Genomic DNA, 14,050 nt, shown 5'->3' on the forward strand with positions numbered 1-14,050 from the left:
GGACTGGATTTGGCATCCCAAATCTCCCTTTCACTCTGGCCCTAGGCAAATGTTGTAAAAGACTTTCCTTACCTTTTTGGGTTCTGTACAGGTCTCAGAGGACTGTAGTTCCCCCGAGGAGCTGTCGGAGTGCTCCACCTACTCTGGCCTCTTTAATTTCCTTCTCTTTCCCAGCTGTGACCCACAGAGAGAAGTGCAGCTTCTCGGCCATGGTTTTACAGTGTGAGAACACCCCAGCTTCACCACACGAATTATGTTTAGAGGTAAGTTGGACTCCTCCTGAATGGTGCCAGGTAAGCAAACTGGGCAGATGACACAAACTCCAGGACCTTAATCCACACTAAGTAGCAATTAGCTTTTGAAAGGTCCTGTTGGCTTTTAAAGGATCACGGGAACTTAGATGTCCTTTATCACGATCAAGAATAGCAAAACTGTGGTCACACTGAGAGTCTGTCACCCTGGCAACTTTCATCTGCTCCAAAATGACCCTGACGGGTCTGACCAAAAAGCCAGTCACCCTGGCTGCAATGTCTGAGAGTGGCCAGCAACTGACCCCAAAGGAAAGAACAAGCACGGACCTGACTCTTCTTCTGACGCTCTCCTCCTCTCTGTCAAGCTGCAGTTCAGCATTTACACAAGTTCAAATTATTAAACCAACTCCAGTCATTATCTACAAAAGAGTGTCGTATCACTTGTCTTGGCAGCTGTGGCAGGACCAATATCTCCTACTTTGAAAATAAACTCCTCAGCTTTGGCTCGGTGCATATACAGCAGCAGGAAATCGTTATTCTGTGACTGAGTGCCTTTCTATTGACATGATATCTTAATTAAATCTACAAATGAACACGTCTTTGGTGTTTTCAGTAATTTTTTTTCCTCTCTGAATTACTTTCAATATTTGTTTGTTCGTCAGCCAGAAATGCAGTCCAAGGGAAGTTGGAAACAATGCTCAGCTTAGAATCTTAGTTAATATTAGCACATACAGTCCACATAAGGCCACTAAAAACATATATTTAGCAAAACCTCAGCCTCCATAAAGAAGGTAGGGCTTTTCACCATCCCTGAAAATTAACGTAAACCTCTAGGAGCAGCTGATATTGCTAGGTGTAGGTTGGAAATTTTTATTACCCCTTGAGCAGTTAGTTAGGAAAGTTTCTTGAACTACTTCTGCTGATGGAACTAAAAAACATGTAATACCACATTCTTTTTGACATATATTACTATTATATAGATCTGGACTAAACAGTAAGTTTCTGCTTTTTCTGGATATAGTTTGTAAAAACAACAGAGGCAGATTCAGTGCTATCTGATCCCGTAGTGCAGGATCTCCAGTCTCAGTTGCTGAGTTCTAGTCCACGCTTACCTTGTTGAATGAATGGATTATAGGTTGAACTAATTCGGGAATTATGGCTAGGTAACTGAACACTGAATTTGGGCTATTAACTTCAGACGATTGTGTGGATATGAAATATCTAATGTGTCTATTATTTTACAACATTGCTGTTAAATCCACTGTTTGGAATTCAAATTTTAAAGCATGTCCCAAATCTCTCTTTTGAGGTCCCCTGTTAATCAAAAGTACTTACTAGAAGACATTTATATGCATGAAATGTTTATTGTTTTCCAATCTCCGATTGCACTTAACGTGATAAACTTGAAAAGCCCAGTGATCAAAGGTATTAATTACTCTGTTTCACACACTGAATACCTTTGCTGTAAATGAACCTAAGAGATCCGATCCTCTTTTCAATCTGCATGAAGATTTTATGAATGATTCTTTATCTCCAAATGTCTAAGTTTCAAAGGTATAGTTATCCAGCTTTCTGGTAACTGTAGAAGACTACTAAGAGCAAAATACAAATGGCTAATGAATTGAAAAAGCTGAGATTCCCTTACTCTTGAGAACAACTCTTGAGAACAACTCGTGTCCTATCTCCTAAACCAGAAAAATGTTTGTGAAAAACTGCAGGAGTGCAGAGCAGAGGGGAGGAGAGAGAGAGGCCTGCCTGTTTTCCCTAAACTGTTATGTTCACTCATGGGACTCAACTCAAAAAGCTTATTGCTGTCACATGAGCTGCATGAGAGGCAAAGGAGGCTTAAAACATTTACATTATAGCTACTTCAACTTGCCTTTCTTACCCCTTTTGGTTTCTTGCTCTCCATCGTGTTACACTCATTCGTATATAACAGTTGTGTGTGAACTGATGGCTTCAGTCTATTTTGTCCTAAAAAGGTCAAATTCCCACTGCCAACCCATCCTTTCTGAACTGGGCTGCAAAATGAGGGCTCCTCATGCAGCCTGCGCTCTCAGGCCAGTCCTAGCCCAATACAAACAAAGCCATTGACTTCAGCGTGCCTGCTTGTATGAATAAGGCCTGTAAGATACAGCCTGTACATTCCAAATTGCCTCTTTTTTGTGCCATTCACACCAGGGATTAATATCTGTGGGAGGCTTTTGTGAAGCCTTCGCCCTCTTGCCCTTCCAAAGTCCAGCAGTAGCTGTGACTTCAAGGATGCAGCTACATTTTTTTATCCGTACTACCCCTTTGTAAAACAGCCTTTTAGTTTAGCCTGCAGAAACTGAACATTTTCTTACAAACTGCAATTTAAAGTCCTGAATTGCCTTTCTTGGAATACTGTTGGAAAGGCTGAAAGCCAGTGCTTTTCACTTCCCACTGCTGGTCGATACGTCCCTGCCCTCTGTCAAAATTTCAAAATTAGAGAATGGCAGTGGCTGTGGAATACAAGCTGTCCATTAGCTCACCTAAGAAATGACGCATTGAATATTCATTGTTCCCTATTGCAAAATGTCATTTTTCCATGAGTGCTGCTTCATGCAGTACAGAGAATACATTTGCATAAACCATTTGTCAGAAACAGAAGACTCTTTGTGAAGAACTATTAAGAAGCCACATAATCTACTTTTCTGTTCTTATGCGAGTTCCAGGGAGAACACAGAGCTCCTTTGTAAACAGAATCTACATACAAGTGCTGGGTATGTTTTTTCTGCAATCAGGATTCCATAAATAATAAAATTGGAGTTCAAAACCAGAAGTACCTGAAATTGTTAAATGCAATGTTAATGATTTCCTGGCAGTATTTGAGATTCAGAAAGTTTAACACTATTAATATCCACACTATTTTGATCGAGCTGAACTCTCCCTCCCCGGTTCTCTTAAATAACGCCATAATTAATCCGTAATACAAATTTTGGTATCTCCAGTTCCTGGGGAAAAGCACTTTTATAATACATCAGGGGAAGTTGATTCTATAAATTCAGTTGTGGGTTTTAATAGCCTTCATAATTCATTGCTGTCTCAATGATTTTCTGCTTTTATTGCCTGTCTGAGCCCTTTTGTCTAGATAGGTGGCCTTGAAGGTTGCTTTTTTTTTATGATACCACCTTTCCTCCTTAACGTTTCATTGCCCTTCTCCAGTAGCTGATCTCGTGCACACTTACAGAGGCCCTCCACCACCTCCATGATCACACAGATTGGGATAAGTAAGCCAGATAAGTCAAGGCAAACAAAGCCCAAGTGTGGCACACTGAGCAGCCAAAGAGATTACTGCTCATGCGATTAACATCTTTTCATGCCCCTTCTCCCACCGCAAGATGGTCTTGTTTCCTTTTCACTGGACAACATAGTTCAAGTATTTACTTGTTGCATTTCCCGGCGGTGAATTGCTGAGGCGTTTCTGCCATTCCCCGGGAGCCCTCCTGAGCCTGGCTGTGCTGCAGAGGGGAGGCGCAGGGGCAGTGCTGCTCAGTGGGGAAGCGCTGGCAAAAAAGCTCCGCACGTGTTCCGCTAGGCAGTCTTGGCAGCCAGCACATTAATGTAATCGCTTTCTGTTTTATTAATGGATAACTCCACGTTTGAAATGAAATATGAAGCCTTTGCAGATAACATATGTAGATAACATGCCCTCAGTGCATGGTGACAGCCATTCGGATTAGCAGAATGCAGCCAGTTACCTGCAATTATTATCAACAAAAGTCATACGGACTAATTATATATCACCTTTAATCCCAGTGTATCAGTCTCCTGCCAGCATTCATTTACTTTGGCCAGTGACGGTAGGTGCTGAGTGCCTCCTGATACCCGGCAAAGTCAAGGTGCCCCCGCGTTTCCTGGGGCAGTGCTGGACCTGGCTGGAAGCCCCACAACGCTGTTTTCTGTGTGCCTGGTTTTCCAGATGATTACGTTCCAGAATTTGCATAGAAAATAAATAAATCGATAAAGTTAAAAAAAAAGGGGGGGGGGGCGGGGGGAAGCGTAGGACCCACCAAATGCAGGAGGCCTAGTTTAAATTACCCGCATTTAACTGACTGTGTAATGATATTTTATAATTGCACAGTTCCAGATTCAGCACAGCACCTACACACGAAAGCCCTGTGAGACTGCCGTTGCACTGCAGGCTAAGCACAAGCTTAAGTAGACAGAAATATTCCTTACTACTCACCCCTTACAGTATATCCCAGACTTGGGGCTCAAATCCTTGAGCCGTCAACCTGTTAGTTAATAACACCAAATAGCACGCATTCAGCAAGAGGAACTGAGATCTCCTTTTCTAGGAGCTATAGATAGTGGTACCGATTGAATTCTGCAAACGTCCTCCCTGGATTTTAAATTAATTTATTTGGCTGACAGCTGCTTGGTGTTTGCTTTCCATAAAGTTTGTGTGATCAGACTTTACCGGCTCAAATATTTGCAGAAAGTGGATTACTGGAAAACTTGAGGAAACACATTTCAATGTAAATATGAAATGATTCCTTCCGGATGTATTTGTTCACACATCGAGCGCAGAAACAGAGCCAAATCGATCCGAGGGCTTTTGGCCAATCTCCTCTAAGCAGCACGACCCAAACGCAGTTTATCAGTGACTCCAGCCAAAAATTAAAAGCGGATCTGACAAAGTGGACTGAATCGTGATCGATTTGCATGTATTGGGAAAAGAGGCAAATTCCATCAAACAAAGTCTTAAGGGCTTGCTGCAGCCCTGCCTGAGGCTGCAGGTCGTTTTTCCTGGGGGTTCCGCTCTCCAGGATGTGGTGTGCGTCCCACGCCTGCCTCCAGCTCTGTTCCCCGGTCTGCGCTCCCTTGCCCTGCTCCTGCCCCTGGTGGGGTGTGCCAGCTCGTCATGAGAACAGATATAAAACTAGCCGCCAACCTTCTTTACCAATCTAACAATGCAACTCAGAACAGTATTTGCTGGAAATAGGAAGTGTGTCATTTCAGCTTATGTTTAATCAGCCTGGAGAGGGTTTGTTACATGCTAAATGTAACGTGCATGTAAGACAACCAGGAGCAGTAAATGCCAAATGGCAAGCACCTAAGATAATCAAAAGCAGGTTTAAATATTTTAAAATGCATTGATGGCAATATCAATATCTTTTTTCATGGTCATTTGTTCATTATTTATTTGTTTCTTTCTTTCATGAATTGCTTTTAAGAGACAGTGGAAAAAAGTATTTACCATATGCTCTGAAGTTGAAAAACAGATGAGTTTTAGGCACACATTTTTTATTATCCGCATACCTCTGTTTTGAACTCTGGTGCATAACAGCTCATTCAGTACTAGTCAGCAAAGCTGGTTTGATAACTGATGGTGCAGGCAGAGAACCGAATAATTAACTCTGAGGTTAATAGTAAAAGTGTATCCCATGTACTTATTCTTCTATCTATAGATCCAGGAGCTTGAAACCAGCTGTGCACTTTAGGCGAATTATTTGCTTTTGGTTAGTAACACCATTTAGCTTAGCATCCATGGATCCAACAGTTAGCATCCTTGCTGGAATGCAGAAGGGTGCCAGGTAATAATGGGTTTATGGTGTTAATACGCCAGGCTGGGATGGATTGTGTGGCTTCAAAGAGGGGGCTGCCCTGCGGAACTGTGCGGGCTTTATGCTGGAGAAGGACATGCTGCTCAAAGACCTCATCTTCATGTAGTGTTTATGACATACGCTGGCTGAGCATCAGAGTACTTTCCAAGACGGTACAGTATTGTTCTGTTTTTAAATGTTTCTTAACTGTGGTTTTCTGACTGCCTCTGCGAAGTCCCGGCAAGAATACAATTTTTTCTGCTAAATCCTTGTGCTGATGGCTGTCACATGGGCTTTTTGGGCTGAGAGTTTTGAAGTGATTATTGCAGCCAGACACCTAACTGTCACCTATATTTAGCAAGAGTCAATCCCTAAACTCTTTTGAAAATCTCAGCCTTTCTAATAAAGCCAAAATCTGGGTTTCTGAACCACACAGGTGAAATTATTCTACAAAGTGTGCATAACAATGGGTAAAGGGCAAGCCTAGGCACATTTTGTGCACTATTGCTCTCCTGGCTGCAGAACATGGCACCGGTGGAAAAAATTTGGGCAGCCAGCTGGAAAACTTAATCCTGAATATTTTACTAAAAATAAATGATTCCTCTTCAAAGACAAAGAAGGAAACAGTATGAAAATAGTTCTTATATTCAAAGCATGTCCCTATATGTCCCTTGTCAGGGATTTTCTTCTTATCTGTATGTTCCCCATATTCTGTATTTATATCGATTTAAAATTGTACCTGCATATTCCTCCTCTCATAAATATGTTAATTGGACGCATATTTGCACTGAGAGAATGAGTTACTAAAAAGCAAACACTGCAAATGAATGATGTATTCTGTGGCGTGCTGCAGAGAGGGGTGATTAATATGATCCCCAAATGCAAGATATTCTGATAAATAGGATTACAAGATTTGCCCTTCAAAACCCAAACTGGGTGCACAAAGTTTTTTGCAGAATGGAGGCCTGCCCAGAGCCACGGGGTTTTTTGTGAGGTCTTGCATCCATTCCCTCCTTTTGGTCTGACTTGTGTCCAAAATAAGGTGCTGGCAGTCTGCAAGTTGCCGTGTATCTTGCAGAGGCACTAACCTGTTAGCTGAGTGATGATTCCAGACTCAGCATTCCCTCAGCTCTCACTTGTGACAGTGATTGCCAAAGCTAGCGCTGAACCAGATAAGGTGGGAGGAACAAGCACAAAGTACTCCTTTGGATTCCTTTTGAATTTTTGAACAGTGACACGTCATATGGCCTTATGTTCTTTAGATAGCCTACAGCCGTGCATTCGCAAAGAAAGAATGCAGAGTCATTATTTCTCGCTCTCTGTTTGGAGGCACAGAATTAAAATCTCACGTGTTGTGCCAGAATTCAAGTGTTTGTTACTTTAGCAGCAACCAGGATTACTAAGATCAGCTTTTTATCAGGGTGGAATACTATCTTAGCAGAGCGGCTATAACTTTCAGGAGAGCCTTGGCATCTCCTGGGCTTAAAAGGAGAAGGCAGGACAAGAAGGCAGCAGTTGTGTTTTTCAGAAAAGGTTAAGACAGTGCTCTGGTGCAAAGGGAGGGAGCATGATCTGCTGGAGACATCTCTGCCCAAGCACGTAGTGGGGCAATTGCTTAGGCGCTGCTTGAGCCTCGCCATTTCTGAAGTCGCTAGCTCTGCCGGCTTTACACTTCTGCCACAGAAAAGCACGCAAAGCTGCAGAGGATCCAAAACCAGGCTGTTCAGCTGGTGCTGCGGATTGAAGGTTTGGGGAAAAACAACCTGCCCAAAGCAAATTCCTCCATGACAGATCCATAACGGGTGAAGCATCACAGGAAAGTGGTAGATATGTTTATTTGACAAGAGTTCATTCTAATAGTCCCAAGATACCCACAATATTTAATATCTAAACAGAAGAGTAGCTGCCACATGAAACGGCATCATCTTGATTTTAGGGCATCCCTTCTACCGGCTAAATTTACCACTTTTCCAGTCACTGGTCTATCTGGGACGCCTTTTCAAATTCATGCGAGTTTTATTAAATGTTGGGTAATATGTGACCCCATCAAGTGAATGCAGTGTCCACTTGGGAGACTTTTGTTCTATTCAAACCTTTGTTGACAGTGCCGCAAGCTCTGCTATGGGCTGCCGGGGGGCGGGCGGCCGGGGCTGAGCCGCGCTTTGATTGATTTGCACAATAGGAACGAAAATATTCCTGAAACTCTTGAGATCACTCAACTCTTCCTGCCAGACTTCCATGAAATATAACATGCAATCAATTTAGCTTACAGCCAAATTCTCCCCTTTCAGCCCCCTCTTTCCTTTGGTGTGTCAGCGAAGATAAATGAAAGAAGCAATAAGGAGTACAAACAGCAGTAGCAAGGAAAGCAGGAATTGCTTGTGGAGGAGGGAATCATGGTGCCAGGCAAGAGCAGAACCCACAACAACTTGACCAAACACAGGAATGAATGAAAGGTCCTTTTGAAAGGGCAAAAGAAAGACCGCGTTGACCTCTCTGCAGAAAAAGGAAACTTCAAAGGGTTTACAACACTTAAAAGACCCAGTTGCACACAGCAAAAATGACTTGCATTGGATGCTAACACAGCAAAACTAAACAACCTCACAGTAAGAGATATAGCAGAAGGTTGAGTAGAGGGGGCATATTTTCCGCTAGTCACTGGAAAAATGCCGAAAAGGCTAATTCAGTCAGTTTGGTGTTAGGCGTAGAGTTCTTTTCAAAGCTGTACATGTGAGGAAAACAGAGATTCAGACAGAACTCCTAACGGGCTTTGGAAAAGTCAGGCGCATGTTTGCTTTTCATTTTTCTCACCAAGAAGTGTTCTCATCATGTGCTTCTTTTGGAAACATTTGACAGTTCCTTAGGTATGACAGAAACTGTGTTTGAGGAAGTTAGAACTAATGAAAAAGGCTATTTAAAGAGAAAGCTTCTGAACGATCTGAGTGTTGCATATGATTTATGAAAACTATATTGAAAAGGGGAAAAAGTGCTAATTGCCTGAGATAGTTGAATTTTGCTGTTTTTCTTCACCCATGGTTCAGTTTTTTTCCTTGCTCAGTCCAGTTTGGATGGTATTTGATCACACGTGTAATTTTAAGCAAGAGAGAGCGCCGCTGGCTGCAGTGAGACTGTGCTCAGGTTTGAGCAAGTGCATAAAACCTTTTGCTAGACAGTGGTCTTGCAGGGCTCTGTCTCTGAATTCCGAGGATTTGAGAGTAAGTCAGTCACAGCACTTCAATGAACAAAGACTTTCCTCTTTAATCTACTCCAGTTGGGAAAGATAAGACCTCAAATGGAATATACTTCAAGACTAGATTACACGTTAAGATAAGCACAATATGATAAGGACCAATGGACACAGCTTCTGTAAGGGCAAATTGTGCTGCTCTATCTTTCAAGAATTCCTTGAAAAAGGGCATAAAGTAAGAGATGAAATGTACCTTTCGAACACAGTTTACATGGAATTTCAAAAGCCTTCTGACGGGACCCTGTGCGAGAGGCTTTGAAATAAAACAAATAGCAAGTTATGTTGCCAACCTGTAGGGTGCTTGGAAATCAAAGTAAATAGCCAATTTTAAATTAAGAGAGCAATAAGAAAACATGTTGGGCTGCTGTTTGTGATTTGAATTATACTGGAAAAAGAGATTGACTGCAATTTGCTAACAAATGATTCTGGATCAGTAACAACTAAAGAAGGCCACTCTTTCTAGGACACTCCTAGAAATACTTGTATTCACCCAAAGCATTCATTCTTCCATCCATCTATCAGCATTCTGACAGCTCTAATGAAAAGAAGTATGTGTTAGAAAATACAATAAACTTCTCATTATTGTAATGGGCTTCGACGTAACATGCTTCCCTGAGGAAACAGATACGAATCATTGTGAGCATTACAGCTTAATAAACATGCCTTTCCAAAATAAACTAACAAAGAGAAGGATTAGAGAAATACTTTACAGAAGTAAAATCTCACTGTAATAATGGTTTAACAGAAAACTATGAATGTTACATTTCTAGTTGCACCACAGTTCAGTATTGGGTGCCTCAATATAAATTGGCATGCTGTATTGGGTCGGCACGGCAAGGTTTTGGCAGCAGGGGGGCTACAGGGGTGGCTCTGTGAAAAGCTACTAGAAGCTCCCCCCATGTCCGATAGAGCCAACACCAGCCCGCTCCAACATAGAACTGCTGCTGGCCAAGGCCGAGCCCATCAGTGATGGTGGTAACGCATCCATGATAATATTTTCAAGAAGGGTGAAAAAACCCTGTGCAACGGCAATTGCAGCTAGAGAGAGAGGAGTGAGAATATGTCAGAGCAACACTCAGACATCACTGTCAGTGGAGAAGGAGGAGGAGAAGGTGCTCCAGGAGCTGGAGGTTCCCCTGCAGCCCATGATGAAGACCATGGTGAGGCAGGCTGTCCCCCTGCAGCCAATGGAGGTTAACGGTGGAGCAGATATCCACCTGCAGCCCATGGAGGACCCCACGCTGGAGCAGGTGGATGAGTCCCAAGGAGGCAGTGACTCTGTGCGAAGCCCACGCTGGAGCAGGCTCCTGGCAGGACCTGTGGAGCCACGGAGATCGGAGCCCACACCGGAGCACGTTTGCTGGCAGGACTTGTGACCCTATGGAGGACCCATGTTGGAGCAGTCTGTTCCTGAAGGACTGCACCCCATGGAAAGGACCCATGCTGGGGCAGTTCATGAAGAACTGAAGCCTGTGGAAAGGACTCACATTGGAGAAGTTTGTGGAGAACTGTCTCCTGTGGGAGGGATCCCACTCTGGAGCAGGGAAAGAGTGTGAGGAGTGCTCCCCTGAGGAGGAAGGAGCAGCAGAGACAGCACGTGATGAACTGGCCACAACCCCCGTTCCCTGCACCGCTCGGGGTGAAGGAGGTAGAGAATTCAGGGGTGAAGCTGAGCCCTGGAAGAAGTGAACGGTGGGGAGAAGGTGTTTTAAGATTTAGTTTTTATTTTCTCATTACCCTACTCTGATTTGATTGGTAATAAATTAAATTAATTTCCCCAAGTCGAGTTTGTTTTGCCTGTGATGGTAATTGCTGAGTGATCCCCCTGTCCTTATCTCGACCCACGAGCCTTTCATTGTATTTTCTGTCCCCCGTCCAGCTGAGGAGGGCAGTGATAGAGCAGCTTGGTGGGTGCCTGGCGTCCAGCCAGGGTCAAGCCACTGCACATGCTGTGCATAGAAAGCGTCTGGAGAAGAATAACAAAACCAGTCAAAGTTACACGAAGATTCACATGAATGGTTACTTTGACTATGGGCATTTGACATCCAAAAGACAAGGTTAACAAAGTATCAGGCAAAATATCCTTTCTTAAATTTAAGCTTTTGAGTGCCCACATTCAAATTTTTGGGTTTCTTACATGCTTGAAATAAGCATATGCTTACCAGATGTATGGTCAGTCCTTTTCAACTTGAGAGATGGGAACCCATTTTCATGAGAGCTGTTAACATTGTTTTTGCAGTTACCTTCTGCAGGCTTTTTACACATTAATCCATGAATCCCTTTATCCACAGCCCATGAGCTGAAAACGACTGGCTTAAATGAGACTAAAGTGTGATTTCAAACACAAAATAATGAATGTCAATGAGAAGAATAGCCATCCATTTCTTTCTTCTTTGCCCCACCATATAAATATAACAAGGCATCTAATCAAAATCAGATGCAATACATTCAGTACATTTAAATTAAAGGAAATGCTAATTTATCTAGTATTAATAGTAGTCAATTTGTGATTGATTGGCACATGTAGCTGCCAAAACATGGGTATAACATTCAAAATTGAATATGGATCCTCTGTGGTACTTGGGTAGACAAAGGTATGGGTTGGTTCAGCTTTTCAAATCTACATAGGAACTTTTCAGTTTTAGGACAATTCCTCATTTTTTCCTGACAAAATTATATAGTCTTGTGATTTGTAAAGATTCTACCATCTGTTTATTTTCCTTTATTTTTTTTGTTTTTTATCCCCATTAGAAAGGTATCTTCTCTAAATCTTTATACATATAAAAATCCTATCCTTAAATATGTTACCAGTGATGGCAATTCCATAATACCATTTAGCAGAACTTCGTCTTATAGGCAGTAATATAAATGCTCTGAGGAATTCATACTCCGGTCTTTCCTGATAAATAAGATCATATGTTTGGAACCAAAGCACCATTTTTCCCGGCGTGCAGTTGATATCAAAGTTCAGAATGACTAAGACATTAATGCAATATTGTCTGTTGGGTTGTTTTCATTCGTGTCTCAATATATCAAACCAATAAAGCGAGATGAATATGTAAGGTGAGACTTTCTAAGTGTCCTGTATTAAACTAAGGTGAGAGTTTCTAAGTGTTCTGTATTAAACTACCGTATTCATACTAGATATGATATGAAAATAAGAATCTGCTGCCTTCATTTCTGCCTTGGTGAGCTGTTATTTTGATCATTCTAAGTGGATAGGGATAAATGGTACATGCTTCAGCCTGTTGACTCACAGTCAGTGATTATTCTTATGTGGATAGCTGCAGTAGCATGAAGATTGATTGCGCTAGCTCATAGGCAGCAGCTGCCATTTACAAATGCCAGCCAGTGCTTCTCATGGGGATTTGTGATAGAATACAGAAGTAAGCCAGAATTACTTCTATTAGCTGAATACATGCCTTTTTTTTTTCTTATTTTGCAGTCACGCTGTGTGTCCCCACAATAATCTTTTTTACAACACTAGCTGATTTAAAGTAAATCTGACAGAGGCAGCTGAAGCTTAAAAGGCAGTTAAATTCTTACAAGTAGTTTCAAAATCAGTGATCAAGTAGAAGAGAGAGAAAGAGGTTTTTCAAATGTGCTGTCTAAAGGAGAGGCTGCCACATGTATTTATTATACATCAAGGAATCTATACAACAAAGAAATCCAAATGCTCCCAAACCCAGGGTTTGTAATTATAAGATGCAAGCAATGCTTCCTCTAGCCAACCTGATATATGTGTGCCAATTCATGTTGTGGATCACCTTATAATCACACAATTGTGCCCTTCTGTGGCAGCTTGGCATTTAAGAGGCAAGCCATAAACAAATTCCTTTCTTTTCACACAGATTCCCTTGATTTAAGATTAATGGAGAAATAATCACTTGGTGTTTTATTTAAGAAGGTGTGGTCATACTGGAACCATAACTCAAGCAGTCCTCCTTAGTTCAGAGCCGGGTGCAGTATTTTTGACTGTGTAAGTATAAGCGCATATGTAGATACGTGTATGTGTGCGTGTATGTGCATACATTTTATACGGTGTATATCCTATAACCAAGACTATCAGGTTGGGAGCTTTCTTCAGCGTGTTTTGTTTTAAACAGCTTTACTCACAGTGAATACTATCTATCCATTTGTTTATATCAGATTACTCATGGAGTAAAGAGCTAATCAGCAGAAGGCAAAAGTGCTGCCAAGTTTTTCAATTTTATCACAAAGTCTTGTGATATTTGTTTTTTTCTGTGCCCTACCTGCTGGAATAAGGGAAGTTCATGAGAATCTAAGCTTCCATTCAATAGAGTGACTTGCCAGCCTTCCAGGATGTGGATAAAAAGTTGAAAATATGAAGTAAATAGCCTCAGAGGGTCAAGAAATGAGAAGTCAAATATAAACATTTTTCTTTCTTGAGACATTCTCATAATATCTCATAATTTTCCAGTGTCAGTGATGAATGAATAGCAGCATCAGAATTTCTTCCTCAACTTTAAAATGCTATGGGTGACTTCAGCAAAGATGAAATATAGACATTTGTATTTCTGCATGAAGAAATGGATCGGCATAAACAATATATGGGGCTGAAACAACAACAAAAAGTACTGTTATGGACTGAGCAGAAATATGGCCCTTCATCTATGACAGTTGTCAGAACTATTAATCTCCTTTCTGGAATCAGATTTCTGGAACTATAGCAGTATCCTTAGCAAGTACAAGCACATGTGTCTGATCATTCAAGGAAGCATTGGTGTATGGGTTTCCTGATGATGGTTTTACAAAATTTTGTGTTTTGGTGAGAGAAAGACAAAAAGACTGAAAGCTAGAAGGAGCTAAAAAACAAGGACACATCTTGTATGTACCCAGGGGAATAATAAAAAGGCAAGGCAATGATGGAAAAAGGGATTCAGAACTTTGAAAAGGATCACTTTCTGTTCTTTGGTTTGGGGGAAAGGCAACTCAAATTGTATAAGAAATAGAATTGCATC

The sequence above is a fragment of the Chroicocephalus ridibundus genome, chromosome 3 (assembly GCF_963924245.1).
Source record: "Chroicocephalus ridibundus chromosome 3, bChrRid1.1, whole genome shotgun sequence".
In the NCBI taxonomy this organism is placed as follows: domain Eukaryota; kingdom Metazoa; phylum Chordata; class Aves; order Charadriiformes; family Laridae; genus Chroicocephalus; species Chroicocephalus ridibundus.